Here is a 12,761-nt window from a genome sequence, read left to right on the forward strand (position 1 = left end):
GAAATTGCGTGTCTGTAGAATTGAAGGTCCAAGAGTCGTCTAGTTGAGGTCGACATATTCAGGGGAGAGAATTGAAGGGAGAACGGTGTTTGTCGGAGGCATTAGCCGGTTATCGAGCTAGCTGCGAGATCGCGGCGCGGAAGGAAAGCAGCAACGAGAGAACGAGAGTGGAGTGCATGGGGAAAAGCGTGAGGTGTTCCTTAAGGGGGGAAAAGGAGATGTCTGGTGGAGATAGTGAACGACGGTAGCGAGCTCGGGGAAAATGCAATCGCGAGGAAAACTGGGAAGAAAAGGGGAGTTACGCGTTCCTCGATCACCTGAACACCACGCTAACGTGGTCCTTACGAGCTCCCGAGGATTCCTCCGCGCTTTATCGAAAACAGAAGTTGCAAGTTCCGGTGAAAATTCGTCGAAGATTATCGAGGAATATATGGGAACACTCTTGTATTCGTTGCTGGTTTATTCTACCATTCTTGTGGTAAATTTGAAAGAATAATTGAAAACTGTGGTTACGACGGATGCTTATTCGGACGAATTTAGAGACGAATTTGGAAACATTCCAAGACTGTAATTCATACACTTGTAAGAACCTGTACAAATTAATTCGGTGCCTTTGTTCACAAACTTTAACGTTCATGTACAATTTAATCCCCGCTATTTTGGATCACCTTTCTCTATTTATCGGATAACTGACGAATTCTCTGTCTGAGAAAATACGTTCGTTTTGAGTCGATAATAAGGCACTGAATTAATTTGTACACTTAACTACAGACCTGAACGCCAAAACCTTCTTTCTCTGAAAGAGAAAGGTTAGGTTCTTTCTCTGTTCGATCATTCTGACATTTCATTCCTCCTCGAATGCATCCTAATTATCTTTCCTCTAAATCCACCAAATCGCCTTGGTCCTCGCAAATTACACTCGTACTCTTGCCTCACTTCTCCTTGGTTCTCAAAATCCATAAACTCGCAAAGTTTCCGAATCCAGCCGAGAAAGCTACCCGCCTAAAAATTCCATATCCAACTGACCAGCAATGTTGCGAGTGTCCCGAGAGCTTTCCCACAGCAAGTAGGTGAATTCCCCTGCCCTACAATTCCACGATACTAATTTTCTATATTTTCTAACGATAACGCGCGGCAAGTATAGGAAAATTCCAGCGGTAAGCGACATTGCGGCAAGAATGGTAGGTATTACGAGATGGGTGGCGAGAACTGGCCGTTTGCACACTCTCGCCGCGGGGAATTTTCTTAGCAGGGTAAACACTGAAGCAAGAAGATAGAGCGGAAGTTTATCGTAGGTCAACCGATGTTAATGGTGAGAGCGCGCGGGAAAATTGAGATTAGACTGCATTTCAGGGACGTGCGACCCTGTGTACCGTGGCCACGCAGTATCTACACACAGACACACACATCCGCGCGCGTATGAACACACAAAGAGAGTAGGTTGAGCTTCTTGTTAGGAGCTTCGTACTACTAAGTGTCCACGAAATTTCAAGGAATCGAGGATGCCTGGTATGGCGGCCATTAGCAGCATCAACCGCTCGTGAGATTACATTGCGTTCATAGATTAGATGCGCCAGTATGCAGAACCGCTAATGCTTTTTGTTGCTGCTGCGCCCAATAGCTGGCTAAGGAAATAGGAATTTTCGAGATGCTGATGGAAATTGCTACCAAGTGTTCGCAGCACCGTAGACACGCCACTCTCACCGCTGTAAATGAACTTTTTCCTATCTCTTCGTATCCTCCGGTTTGACTCTTGTTTTGAGAAAAAAGTGCCTTTACGGTGGTAATAGAGTGGACGAATACGGGGTAACGACGACGAGAAAATGTTGGAGATAGTCGTGGTGTAATTGGTTCGAAGAAAAATAGTAATAATCCAAGGATATTGTAGTATCGTAATTTTTGGAAAGAGTAGTTTTAAGCAAATATGGCGAGCATGAGAGAGAAAGCGGGCGACGAGCGACGATACCCAGGCCCAACGGGAAAAACCAAGGGCCTGGCTATAAAGTACGGCGTGCGAGGGATGAAGGGACAGTGTGTTTGGAAAAGTCGAGAAGCGTGTGTCTGATGCCACAATATTATACAGAGTACAACCAAAAGTATTGTTCAAGCGGACAGATGACGATTTCTCATGCAAAAGTAAATAAAAAATGTCGAATAAAATCTGTACTCAGCGAATTTTCAAGCCTGATTTTCTAAAAAATTAAGTTTCGTAGGATTAAATTTCATTGTACATTTATTGTGCTGAGAAAATGTTAGAGGTAGTGGTACTATAATAGGTTTGAAGAAAAATAGCAATAATCCAAGATTATTATACAGAGTTGGACCGAAAGAATTGTTCCAGTGAGCAGGTGACGATTTCTTATGCAATAGTAAATAAAAAATGTCGAATAAAATCTGTACTCGACGAATATTTAAACCTGATTTTCTCAAAAATTAAGCTTTGTACAAAGAAATTTCGTCGTACATTTATTTTTATAAGGAACCATCCCTTGTCTGCTTGTGCAATACTCCCGGCTAGAAATTATAGTGAATTAGATTCAATAGAAGAAGCTACATTACCAACGTTGTAATTGCAATTCCGGACGATTCGCGCAGTTTTCCTAAGACCGTTCTAAAAATAACTCTTCGCAAACGAAGGTGAAAATTGTCGGTGAAACAGGAAGAGGTATTTGAAGAAGAATTTACCGTGTCGCTTAAAAGCTTCACTTCTTCGTGTATTGTTTCCGAACCACTAGCCGCCAAGTGGCGGAGGCTCGCGAGACGTGTCGCACCCTTAGTCCCATTTTATGCGGAGAACGTTCGCGCCGCTAAATCGTCCAATCCGCAACAAGTTATTTAAAGTCTTCTCGCACGGAACACGCCAATTAAACTCTTCTACCTGCTCTACGTTTCTCGTGCAGCTTCTTTAAGACGAATCTCGATCTTCTTCGACGTAGTTTTAGTCGGTAATTTCTTCACTTATCAATGATAATTCTCTCATTTTTCTGTCGACACTATTTCACGTCTTTATTTCTTATTTTTTTACGTGTACACTGATTGGTCGTTCCTGAGGATCATTGATAGTCAATCGACGATGGACATCGTGAGCACCCTTCTCTTGCGATTTTAGCGCGTTTGCTCTTAGGGAGAGTCGTAATGGACGTTTTGACAACGCTGAATTTGTTCTAGGTTCTGACCAATCGGTCTCCTGACTGTTCTAACAAATTTCTGTAGGATTCTTCGGAAATTCTCACTTTCTAACAAATCTTTAGACTATCGAGGATGAGAGAAGCGAATTTCTAAAGCTCTGAGGCCCAGAATCAATGCTATGGACTTAAATTTCTCTCGTAAGGATATCTTAATCTTCTATATATATTCTAATAATGTAGGAACCTAGGGAAAAATATTGAGGGACCTCAACGGGAATCGAACCCGGGACCTTCGGCTTAACAAGCCGAGGCTTTGCGCGCTACGCCAACCACTCCCTCTCTATTCTCCCTTCGAGGTTTTCTATTTCAGAATGGAGGCCCCGATACTACAATAATTTAAATAATATCTAATAATATTCTAATAACTTAAAAATCCTAAGCTGAAAAATAGTCTTTTGACACGTCCGTGTGATAAAGCTTAACCCTTTCGCTGCGGTAAATTTTAGTCCATAACGCGCGCGACAGATTCAGATATTCCACAAAGGCCGGAAAATTTCCTTTTGGCCGTACCATTTCAAAATTTGTTTCATTGCATTTACGCGGAAGAGTGCAGAGGGTAAAATTAAGACTTAAATTAACGAGAAAATGCGTATCTAAAGATACTCCCTGAAAAATGTGACATCGACGCATTGATTTTGACGAAAAAATGATTTCCACCAATATGTGTCGCCTTTAACACGATTAATTTCTAATTCACTCCACGATCGTCGATTGCCTTTGGTTAAGGGAAGAAGGGGACACGATGAAAAGAGGCACAGTTTGTCGAGCAATTAATGGAAGTAGCATGCGTTCACCAGAAGGGTTCCGAGAGAAGCGGCAGTTCCGCCGTAGGAAATGGTGCGCGCAGGATTCGCGCGTACCACCGTCGAATCTCGAATTAGCGATTTTCCCCGCCTAGACACGCACGACTAAAAGCGCGAGCGACTCTGCCAGCAGGTGGCTATGCCTCGTTTCCACTACACCTTGGGATAATGCTCGAGAAGGGTGTAGTTAATATTAACGGCACGCTATAGAGGCTGCGCGTGTTGTTCCTACGTAATTCCCTACTAAACGTACTAAGGGATGCCCATGCATATTTCAAAACGCCACCTACGTCGCCAGTTCGTCCATGTGTTTGTAGATCGGTGTGCATCTCTTTGACACTCTACTCGGCGAATTTCGAGACACGGCTAGTCGCTCAAAAACGGATAAGTGGCTGTTGGTTAGTGTGTTTCCGTGTTGGGATGAAGTTGCGGGGAAATTCACGCGGAGGAGCAGTCGTTTGATGAATACCGAGTGTAACGAGGGTGGGAACAACTTGGGGAGACGGGTGAAAAGAATATCTTGATATTTGTTATTCCGTTTTGCGTTATTTCGGGGGGAGTTGCTTTGGAACTTGGTCAAAGTTCGTAATTTTTTTCATTGTTTTGGAGACACTTCAGAATCGAAGATTTTCTTGAATATCGAGTCAAAATTCCTATTCTTTTTTTTATTATTTTGGAGAAAATTACTTTAGAATAGATTTTCTTGAATATCGAGTGAAAATTCGTAATTCTTTTTCATTATTTTCGAGGCAATTTCTTTAGAATAGATTATTTTCGCAATTCTTTCTTTCACTGTTTTCGAAATAGTTACTATAGCATAACTAATTCATCGTGACAAGTTCCGAAAGACACTCCTCATTGATATTCCTCCGATCCCAGAATTTATTCAGACGCGAATTAGCGTATCTGGTTTCTCCCGGGTTCAACTCGCGAGAGCAATTATTCCCGATTGATCGACGTGATTCGTCATACTCCAGGTTCATTATTAATCCTCGAATTAACCAAATTGCTCCCGATATAACTGTAGGCAAGTTGTCCGCAATAGAACTTCCTTATTTCGTCGATACTCGTACATGCGTTGGCCCAATTTTTCGCTTAAAAATCAATTCGACTTTATCGAAGATTCTTAAGATTCGCCGCACGAGAGCAGTATCCTGTGGCCCGCGGCGGTGCAACGTCTGCAAACTGCAGCAAGTCGTAAGAAAACCGGCGAAATCGCACGTGTTGCCGGGAAACGGCCGCCGAGGCACGGACTTATTTCACTATTTTATTAGATTAGACACTCAGAGGTAGCGCGCTCGGTAGGGGAGTAACAACTGTGGACCGAGGGAAACGCGTTAAAGTGGGACGAGGCTGTCGTTTCGGGACACGTAAAGGGAGAGCACTGAAAGAGCATCGTTGCATCGATCCATCGAACGATCCCTCCCTCCTCCGGTATGATGTATCTTTTAAAGAGCAAACCTCTTTTATCGTTCTTACAGATTTTTCTGTTATTCTCGAGAAACTGCAGCATATTGTACGATGATTGCGTCCGGCATCGTCTATTTGGATTTTAAGTGGACTTTTAAAGATTAGGTAGATATCTCATTTGGTAAATTAAATTAAGCCCCGAATTGAGCTGCAGACGAAAGTCTGCGTAAATAAAATAACTGTCTGGATATTAACACCGAGACTCTGTCTGAGAGCGTGTATGCTAGTGTATTCTACGTATATGTCGTTTGAAGCTTCGTTGAAAAGTTACTAGGTCTACCGGAAACTTCTGTCCGACAATGTCATCTCAAGATCCAAAAATGAGTCATTCTATGATGGAAATTATGTTGTTCGATATTAATAAACGTATCGAAAATGTATTACCCTCTTTTAATTCGAAAACGGACGGAGCTTTCCGGTAGACCTAATATAAATACAGAATGCATATTACTGCGATACAAGACAAGCCTTGGAATAAAGAAAGCGTAAAGAGTGTCGAATATAAACGAGGATTGTTCTATAATCGAGCTGTTTTTCGCAAAAGAAGAACTAATCATATCCATAGAATGCACTAAAAAAGTTTGGCCGAAAAAATTGAAACACCCTCTATAACGATAAAAATTAACTCAAGCTGTACAATCTTTGCTCCATTAGACTGTTTAACATATTCTCCAGAATAATTCCCTCACTCTCATTTTTCCACCGAGCAAAAATCCCCTCGAAAATCGAATTCACGCTGCATCTTCGGGTACACACGTCCCCGGCACCAAGTTTACACTTCCGGTTCGACGGCAATTTTCCACGGTAGTGACGTGTGTCCACGTTGATCCCTCCGTTACACGCCACGATTCCGCCGCACTTCCTCGGAAATATCGCCGAGTTTACACCCTTTTATCGAACTTTGTTCAACCTGTGCGCGGACTTCCGCACGTCGCGCGCGAGATACGTCCGGCAATCCTGCTCACGCCTCGCCTGAGTGTACGTGCCCGCTGACTTTCCCTCAAACTTTCGCGCGTGTTCCTTCGATTTTCCTTGCGCGCGCCTCCACGCTGGCTGCGTCGCGGTGCGCCGCGTAAAATTCCGCCGGGTCTAAACGTTGTACAATTGGTCACGTTCGATCGCGGGATCGGTTCTCCCCATCGTGCACTGCAACGGCTTCCGCCCGGAATCGAAGCGTCGTTTACATAATGATGCGGAGGGAGGCTGGCTGCAAAGTGTCTGGTTTCTCTCTAACGACATTACGAGAACTGTGTTTCTTTCCATTTCCACTGCGGCACGATTTAGCGAAACTGTTCCATTTTTCTTTATCGCTGATTCTGCAGAATTTTGATTTTTTGGTAATTGTCAGTTCTAGTGTTTCACTCTGACGGGAAGGTTTGACCCTTTCGCGACGGCGGAACTAGCCATCAGTACGCCACTAACGAACGGGTCGTCGTGGCATTAGTGCACACCATACGCGTTTTTCGAGCTCCCAGTGTGTCCGTGTAAAATCGTAGAGGATTTCGTTGGAACAGCAGAGGACTTAAGTGTGTATTGGATAAAGGGAATGCTGTTGAGGCCTTGTTCTGTATTTTAAAATAATGAGTTGTCGAGGCGCGAGCCAATGCGACGCAGTGGATGCCGGATATAACCGGCGCTAGTCGCGAAAGGGTTAATAAAAGTGCATTTTACAGCCGAAGCTTGCCTTCTACTGTGATCTTCCTTGACGCGCCGATAAATCATCTTCGATGCACTCAATATTCGTCATATGTGATAAACACGTTGTTATCGTTACTGTTTCACCGTTATCTTGTATCACGTTTGGCTAGAATTACAGAGAAACCCCGTTTCTAAGAGGAATTTCAAGAAATATTTCTCTCACTTTTAGCCCGTCACCGGTGGAACCTCGGAACCGGTGGTTGCTACTTACGGAACGTCGTGATAGCTAATAGACAGACTTCAGTGGCTTGTCTCTCCTTCTAGCGGACTCGCGCGACCGTCTAAAATTAATCTTTGTCATTTGCACGTCAAATTGTTTCGCCGCAGCTGACCGGATCGATGCCGGGAGAGGTTTCAATAAACGATGAACGTTGCGCGCGCGCTTCGTTCGATCGTGGTCTGAAATATCGCCGGCGTCGGAATCGTACGGCGGAAAAGCGACGCGACGCGTCGCAGGAGCGTCGACGTTGACGCGTGAAAACTTGCCCGGTTAATTGACAGATTTCCAAGCAAGGTGGAGGGGGGCAGCGGCGGCACGTTGATTTTTCTCTGAAATATCACGCCGCTAACGACCGTTAATGAATGAAAATGAATGGGAAACGGCCGGGACGATGCTTCACCGGTGACACGGATCGCCACGTGATAACACCCTCGAGAATACTTTATGGACGGGCGCGTACGGGGCCATTTGTATCGCGACAACGAAACGGTAAATGCTTCAAACCCTGCCGTTTACTCTTTTCCGATACGAACTCGAGCTTGAAATATTCTGTCCGTCCGGTGTAAATCGTCCGGAGAACTTCCACTGGATTAACCGGTCAAACGGTGTCCTTTTTTCTCCACGTTTAACCCTTTGACGAGCGAGCTCGGCAGACGTTCGACGCGATTTCGGCCTACTTTTAGCATGCAGGCATGAGGGTTTAATAGGGAGAGAGACAGGGAACTCTAATTTAGAAATTTTTAAGTGACTTTTGGAGAAATTAAAGAATTAGGCTGAAAATGTGTTCCGTCGGTAGGTTTTCACAACTGTCTCGGTATACACGACAAAAATTAAAAAATTAGGCTGAAAAATTTACTCTGTCTTCAATTTTTAACATCTATTTCAGTACACATGAGAAACAGTTAGAAGATTAGGAGGAATTATGCTGAAAAATTTACTCTCTCGTCAAGTTTTCACAACAATTTCAGTATACATGAAAAATATTAAAAACCTGGGGAAAAATTAGGCTGAAAATTTGCTTCGTCGTTAATTTTTAACACCTACTTCAATATACACGAGGAGAAATTAAAAAATTAGGAAAAATTTACTCTCGCGTAAATTTTTCACAACAATCTCAGTATACGTGAAAAAAAGATCAAAAAATTAGACAGAAAAATTTACTCTCCTACATTTCTCTGCGGAGCATTATTATAAACGTTACTTTCAACTCTAATTTCACCACTGATTCACAAGACTAAGCGTTGCTAAAGGCTGCAACAGTATAGCATACCTAAAACACAAAGAATATTAAAACATCATACAACTCGTTTCGATCCTACTTCGTCACGTTCAGTCCCTACACTGTCATGGCACGAAATTTCAGCAATGAATAGACAGTGAACACTACGTATGACGCATGCTGAATACCAGTACACAAGTGGAACAATAGATTCGTGGGTGGAAATAAAGCGCTTGACATTTCGGGTGGATAGACAGTGTCCATTAACAATGCACGAGCCAGTCGACTGACGTTCGTTAGATAATAAAACCGTAGCATTCGCGAAATTAGATGCTGCTATTCCAACGATAAATATAGCCCGGTAGTAAGGCATAAATAGAGCTTCGTTGGATGATTGATCGAGGCCAGAAGGAAACAGGAGAATGCCAGGACGAAATTTATATTTAAATCGATCTAGAATTAGAGTCGAATTTCAAAAAATTATCGATCGAAAGTGAAAACGGTGTTGTAAGAAGAAATTAAACAGGGCGGAGTGCTCGAGGTGTAAATACTGTGCTTGATATTTCTCATTAAGGGCTAAACGTCTTATTAAGGGTTTCATTTGGTCGGTGGACGGTTTGAATTTAATGGTGTCGCCACAGAATGATTTTCCCGGGTCATTTCAGTAAAGCTCGTTATCTCGTTAACGATCCGAGTGGCCATTCGTCTATTCTGCCCTTCATCAAAACGGTCTGATCACGTACTATCACTGCGGTTGCTCTAAAATAACCCCGTTTCACTTCGTAGATACTATCTTTCGAATCCTCCGTGACTTTAACTCTAATTTTGGAATTTTCTGAAAATCTGAGGAATTTTCTGTCACTTTAACTCTAATTTTTGAATTTGCTGAAAATTTGAGGAATCCTCTGTGATTTTAATGCTGAAAATCTGAGGAATCCTCCGTGACTTTAACTCTAATTTTGGAATTTTCTGAAAATCTGAGGAATTTTCTGTGACTTTAACTCTAATTCTTGAATTTGCTGAAAATCTGAGGAATCCTCCGTGACTTTAACCCTAATTTTTGAATTTTCTGAAAATCTGAGGAATCCTCCGTGACTTTAACCCTAATTTTTGAATTTTCTGAAAATCTGAGGAATTTTCCGTGACTTTAACCCTAATTTTTGAATTTTCTGAAAATCTGAGGAATCCTCCGTGACTTTAACCCTAATTTTTGAATTTTCTGAAAATCTGAGGAATCCTCCGTGACTTTAATCCTAATTTTTGAATTTTCTGAAAATCTGAGGAATTTTCCGTGACTTTAACCCTAATTCTTGAATTTGCTGAAGATCTGAGGAATCCTCCGTGACTTTAACACTAATTTTTGAATTTTCTGAAAATCTGAGGAATCCTCCGTGACTTTAACTCTAATTTTGGAATTTTCTGAAACCCTAATTCTTGAATTTGCTGAAGATCTGAGGAATCCTCCGTGACTTTAACACTAATTTTTGAATTTTCTGAAAATCTGAGGAATTTTCTGTGACTTTAACCCTGATTTTTGAATTTGCTGAAAATTTGACGAATCCTTTGTGAGTTTAGCCCTAATTTCTAGAACTCAAATTGCAACCAATTCTTGCTCAATTTTTCCTATTTAACACTAGAACAACCGGAGTTCAACGTGGTAAATTATTTCCCTTCTGGTATAATTAGGGAAGACTATATAAAGAACATCTAAATTGGAATAATTAATGCAAAATAAATTGGCATATATAGTTGTTTCTTTATTTGAACAAAAGTCATTTCAATAATTTCTATAATTTAAGGAGGTATTCTAGTCTAGAGTGTCATTTTTTAGTCCTTCTTAGGGATTTTTTTATAAGGAAAGTATAAGTTTCTCAGTATCGGCATTTTGCATATATATTTACTCACGTTTTAAGAAAGTTCACAATTTTTTTCAAGCGAAAGTAATCGAAATTGTCTGAATTATATATCATTCAGTGCGGTCCCTTTGAGATATCATGTCAGCCGTTTAGAAAAACATGGTTTCGAGAAAAACGCGTTTAAAGTTTCTCATACCGGTTACACGAGAATGTAACTTACACGAGTTCTTTAACCATCTACAACTTCGTCAATTTTACGAATTCGGAAAAATCCTTCGACAGTTATACTTCTGCAAATGTCTACTTTCAGAAAATGTAAAAGAAAGAAATCGATTTCTTTGAAAAGTCTAGACTAGAATACCCCCTTAGAGTAAGAAATCTGAAATCCGTCATTTTCATCTGTTTGGACGTTCCAGGATGTGCCTCGTGAGTTTCTCAACTATTCAATACATATTTCTGTAATCTATTTTTTGATTAATATTGCAAGAAATGTGGTCACTTTCTCCTAAATTTTCACCAAGATTTCGGTGACACTTAGTTAGAATTCCCCAAGATTTGCGTCGGACAGAGGAGAAAGATCACGTCGAGGTCATTTTTAAAGGCGGCAAAGAATCCTCGGCGCGATCTTATTCGCTTAAACGAGAAAAGAGGACAGGGTTATACCTCACGGCTGTTTTCCGCTGCTCCCGCGTGAAACGTAGCGGCGATACACGCGCTCTCTTTGACACTTCAAAAAATTCTCGTTCACGCAACGATACGCGCATACACACGGCGTATTGTGTAACTCTCGGCGAGGTTACCCTTAAATTTCAGTCGCGACGATGAGCTCGGACATAAGACGTTCTCGTTTCGCGCAAGCGATGACATCTTTTAGGGAGAGGGGGGAGAGACGGAAACGAGGACAGTGCGATTTAACAGCGGGAAAAAATAAAGAAACATTTTCGCGAGGTATAAAAACGTTAAATGTCGCTGGTTTCTTCGTGTCTTGGCCGTGAAACCACTCTTGTTACCGCCAACTGTTTCGCGTTTCAAGCGTTCCACTGTGTAAAAAGAAGAGGAAACAAGGGAAGAGGGAAGGAGAAGCCGTACGTCACGAGCCGGTATTCTTTTGTAAATAAAAACACGGTCCGAGTTTGTCCACTACAGAAGCAAATACCACAAGTGTGAAGGTGAATCTAACGAGGTATTCAGCTTTATTCTCATACCTTCTACGTGTTCTACATTTCGAATTACCACGTTACTTGGGAAATTTCGTCGCAGCGTACAGTCGAAGAAAGCGACGCGAAACGCTCCGAAAAACGTTCTCCACTCGTCCGCGAAGACGTTCGAAGCTTTGCGCACATTTTCGAGCCAGGAGCTGCGGAAAACTCGAGCTTAAGGCTTCGAATCATCCTACTTTCCATGCGGATGCAACCAGAAGAAAGGAAAAACTCTTCGATAAATTCGAATGACGGAATCACGTGTTACGAAAATGGACGTGGAACGTTTTGCAAACGAAACAGGCTTCTAAGCAAGCCCATTTTCCTTTCCTCCGTTAAACCTGTCTTCTTCTTTTCTTTCACGAAATGTACGATCGATCTCGTCGGTGCACGCGGGATGCATGGTGCAGAATAAACGCGTGACGTGTACAGAGAACTATGGGAATCGAGAAGAAGGATACGTCGTGTGGCTGACAGAGGAGGTTGTGCATTAGGTTGCTGCTGGTGAAACGCCCGATTTCAGATTTTCGTTCTTCAATACACCAGATAGCGTTCAATTCAATTCTCGAAGCTAGCCCAAATTCGTTAATTATTTTACCGTTAAAAAGGCAAACCGTGCATGAAAGTTAGCCCTAGATCGAGATCAAACTGCACCGATCAGTCCCAAAGTAATTTTTATCCTCGTAGGGCCAAAGGTGATTCCGTAAGTTCGTGCCGAATGGGAAAAATATTTGAAATTCTCTAGCGACGACACAATAATTTTACTTGGAAAGAAGTAGAATACGCTTAACTTTTTTTTTCAAATTTAAAGGCTCGTTGGAAATATCGATCTAAATTACAACACCGAAAGGAAGAAATATTGAAATAAAAATGCAAGGAATAATCTTACCGAAAGAAAAAAGAAACGAGAAAACTTAACTTTTTCTTCGTCGAGACGTTAAATTTCTGTTAAATGTTCGTCGACAGGAACGTATGGGACGACCTAATTAGATAGCACTTAGATAAACACGACATTTTGACCAAAGCTACACACGTCGAAGGTTTTCTCGGCACCTTTGGTGATTCGATCCGCAGCAACCTAGTGCATGGTGCACGCGTGCAGTTGTCG

General features: G+C 42.0%; 1 protein-coding gene across 1 annotated transcript in view; it reads right to left on the minus strand.

The window, feature by feature from the left end:
* Window positions 1-12,761, minus strand: part of LOC108579872 (lachesin) — a 99,642-nt gene that overhangs the window by 23,105 nt on the left and 63,776 nt on the right. The gene's annotated exons all lie outside the window — the stretch shown is intronic.

This window comes from Habropoda laboriosa, unplaced genomic scaffold (assembly GCF_001263275.1).
Source record: "Habropoda laboriosa isolate 0110345459 unplaced genomic scaffold, ASM126327v1 scaffold2, whole genome shotgun sequence".
NCBI classification, from domain to species: Eukaryota; Metazoa; Arthropoda; class Insecta; order Hymenoptera; family Apidae; genus Habropoda; species Habropoda laboriosa.